At 42.0% G+C, this 3,691-nt stretch overlaps 1 protein-coding gene across 1 annotated transcript in view; it reads left to right on the top strand.

The window, feature by feature from the left end:
• Positions 1-3,691, top strand: part of FANCD2 (Fanconi anemia, complementation group D2) — a 113,022-nt gene that overhangs the window by 81,202 nt on the left and 28,129 nt on the right. The window lies entirely within an intron of this gene.

A 3,691-nucleotide genomic window follows, 5' to 3' on the forward strand; every position in this document is an offset into this window, starting at 1 on the left:
ACAGAGCGAAGTTTAGGGCTGTTGTACATAGGGTTGCTATGAGTCGCAAGCGACTTGTCGGCACATAACAACAACAACAACAACAGGGTGCTTAGGAACTGCATGTTGGGTCACAGCTGGATAATAACAGAGCAGTTTATCTCCCTAGAAAAAATTATGTCTTCCAAAACTGCCTCAGATTCATACTTAAAAATTTTACTTTAGAAGCATTTGACTCTTTGATCAATTACAGAGTAGAACAGAATCACAATCCTTCATTTGAAATGGGAAGAATTTTCTCCTCTTTTGTTAAGGACCCATTGGAAAGAATAGGCACAGATGTTTCCAGAATATGTGACCAGAACGCACTCAGAATCTTTCTGTCTTTTTTTTTGTGTACAGGCCACAGAAGTTGTACAACTCGGGCCCCCAGAGCTGCTTTTTTTGCTTGACGATCTCTCCCAGAAGCTGGAGCACATATTGATGCCTGCTGCCAAGAGAATCCCATTCAAGGTTAGTAAGTGCACAAATACATGCAGGTTAGTATGTACGCATGCAGGTTAGTAAGTACACATGTGGGTCAGTAAGTGCACATGCGAGTTAGAATGTACACATGCGGGTTAGTATGTACACACGCGCATTAGTAAGTACACACGTGGGTTAATATGTACACACGCAGGGTAGTATGTACACACGCGGGTTAGTATGTACACATGCGGATTAGTAAGTACACATACGGGTTAGTAAGTACACATGTGGGTTAGTTTATACACATCATGCGGGTTAGTATGTACACATGTGGGTTAGTAAGTTCACAGACAGGTTAGTAAGTACACATGCGGGTTAGTAAGTACACAGGGGGGTAATAAATACACACCCAGTTTAGTAAGTACACGTGCAGGTTAGTACACGTGCAGGACCAGGGCTTATTAGATGAATAAGTTATCAGGTGAATAAGTTATTGCCTTCTCTACCGTTGTGTTTGGGCAGCTGGGTAGGACAGTGGCAGCCTCATTCCCAGCCTACATTTATTCTGCTTTAAAGAGGAACTCTGAAGTAGAGAAAATGAAAAAGGTACCCAACACAAGAGAGGAATTCTGGTCTTAGCTCAGACTGTACTAAGCTAGTGCACAAGCTCAGTAGTGAATTGTCTCGAGGAGGGTAAACCTCAAAAATGGACTTGGTGTCTAATGAAGCTGCTGCTTTTGTTAAGTGCTGTCAAGCTGCAGGCAGCTCATAGCAACCCCATGAACAGAGTCCTGGACCTGGACACTTCCTGTGTAACTTTCATCCTCTCTACAGGTTCGTAGGGTTTCCAGAGCCAAGCTACTGTGGAAGTGGGTGCCACTCCTGCTTCCAAGCTTGTTTTATTCAGGGAGCTTCACCAAACACTGTCCACCACGGGTAACAGTATTCGGCTTCACAGCCACCACGAGTTACCTCTGTACAACAGGTGGACATGAAGATGAAAGCCCAAATATGAACATTTAAAGATTTGTACAATTAGTCATTTAGATATTGTTTGGGGGGTTTGGGGTGTTTTTTTTTTTTTTTACTATTTCCTCAACCTGTGTTTCTATTTTTGTCTGAACTTTATCCCATTAATTATTGTACGTCTGTACCTCTCAATTCAATACTATTCTTAACCAAAAATCCCCTTTCTCCATTATTTGAAGATAGAGCAGAATATTTATCCTTATATCAGAATATTAGGGAACTTTAATGGCCTAGCAGTAAGAAACTGCATTACAATTCTGAAGGCACACAGTTTGAATCCACCAGCTGCTCTACAGGGAAAGATGGGTAATCTCCTGTGCTATTACTTGCTTCTGAAATCCCACTGGGGGGTCAGCTGTGAGTTGGTTCCAACTGAATGGTACACACCAGCGACAATCAGAATATAGTTCTGAGCAAGTAGGTAATTTCTCTCATCCACTCCTGCTTCGTGACATAAGTTTGACCAAATTTCATATTGAGCTTTTGTCATCAGAAAAGTTAACACTCTTCCTTTTTCAGTAACTCTGAATTTATTGTAGAGTAAAGGAAGCTGGAATATTGGATTGTCACATCTCCATCAGAGGTCCGCTGAAGAAGTTGCTCACTGTATTGTTCAGCTGCTGGCACCCATGTGTAACCATCTGGAGAACATTCATAACTATTTTCAGGTCAGAAGCTATTAAAGAGACTTGGAAATCACTAAGAACAAGAATTCATTTTTAACTGAGAGAAATGGAAAGAAAATTAGGGCAACTACTGGAACTGCCTTTTCTCTTCTCCTCTCTTCTCCCTCTCCCTCTCCCTCTCTCTCTCTCTCCCCTTCCCATCTTAAAAGAGTTTTTCTGTTTTAGTTCTTAGCTGGTGAGACTCATGAAGTAGTGGATGGACCAGGAACAAAGGTTGAGGAGTACCAAATAATGTCTTCTTGCTATCAGAGGCTACTGCAGATATTCTGTGGGCTATTTGCATGGTGAGTATGTGGGAAGTAGCCACAGACGAGTAAGTATGTACTTGCTGTAGGGAGCTCTGGTGGCATAGTCCGTATGAAGTTGTATCATTTACCTAAAGGCTGTGTGTCCATGGCAGTTCACACCTATCACGGGAGAAAGCTAGGCTGTTCTCCCATTGGGATTTACAGCCTCAGAAACTCAAGAGAAGGTCACTGTAATTCAGAACCTACTCAAAGTCTTTGAGTTTTGCTTTTACTTTATGATCCGTCACCAAAGACCCAAAACCTTATGTAAACATGGTGCCTTATAGTAGCTTTTGGCTGCATTGTTATATTTGATCTTTATGAGACTGATAGGCTTGGTGTTTTTAACCCATTTGACAGTTGAGTCCTTTGTACTTAGCCTGTGACAGATCCAGCCATATGTTGTCCATTATTCTTAGCTTGTTTGCTTTAGCAAGCTGTCTTCAGGTAACATTGAGAAATTGTTACTTTTAAAAGTTGTGACTAAGTGCTTGATTGCTTCTCCCTTTCCTCTGTTGACTTATGATGGTACAGATTGGAGGTCAGGATCCTCAAATTGCTAGATAGAAAAAGTGCTGAGAAAGAGAGGAGAAATAGCTGGTTCCAAGTAACAAACAGGCCTTTATTAAGTAGACCTGAGAGGGATGCCAGGTGACCTTGTGCAGAAAAGATGAGAGTGATGCACAAATAGATCTTTTATTGGGCCTGCTACAGAGATTTAGAGGGGATGGTAGTTTGTTCAGGAATTTGGGGGCAGGAGTCTTGTCAGGATGTGATCAGTCCCAGGGCCTTATCAGAATCTGCTCAACCTTTATCAAAATATTGTCAAATTCCTCAGCCCTGGGGGAGCTGTGACATTCTCCCTCCACAAATACTAAGTAAGCTTCCTGGAACTGAGCTAAGCCAACTACCTTGGATTTCCTTTAGGACTGGATTTTTTCAACCTGAAAATCATAGCTTGCTCTGCTCAGCCCTTGAGGTATTTGCTAGCCGACTGAAGCAAAGAGAACAAAACCAGCCTATGGAGGAAATGCTCAGGTGAGTCAGAGGGCATCCCCTGAGGGTTGTCCTGAGAAACTGTTATGAACACTGGGCAGGATGCCTTGAAAAGAACAGGTTTCTCTTAATAGTTGTGAAAGAAAATTCCTAGTCTTAGCAATAGCAATAAGACAAGAGAAGGGAATAAAAGGTATCCAAATAGGCAACGAGGAGGTAAAATTATCCCTCTATGCTGATGACATG

Source organism: Elephantulus edwardii, unplaced genomic scaffold, assembly GCF_000299155.1.
Source record: "Elephantulus edwardii isolate Elephantulus edwardi_28Jun2011 unplaced genomic scaffold, EleEdw1.0 scaffold00060, whole genome shotgun sequence".
NCBI lineage: Eukaryota > Metazoa > Chordata > Mammalia > Macroscelidea > Macroscelididae > Elephantulus > Elephantulus edwardii.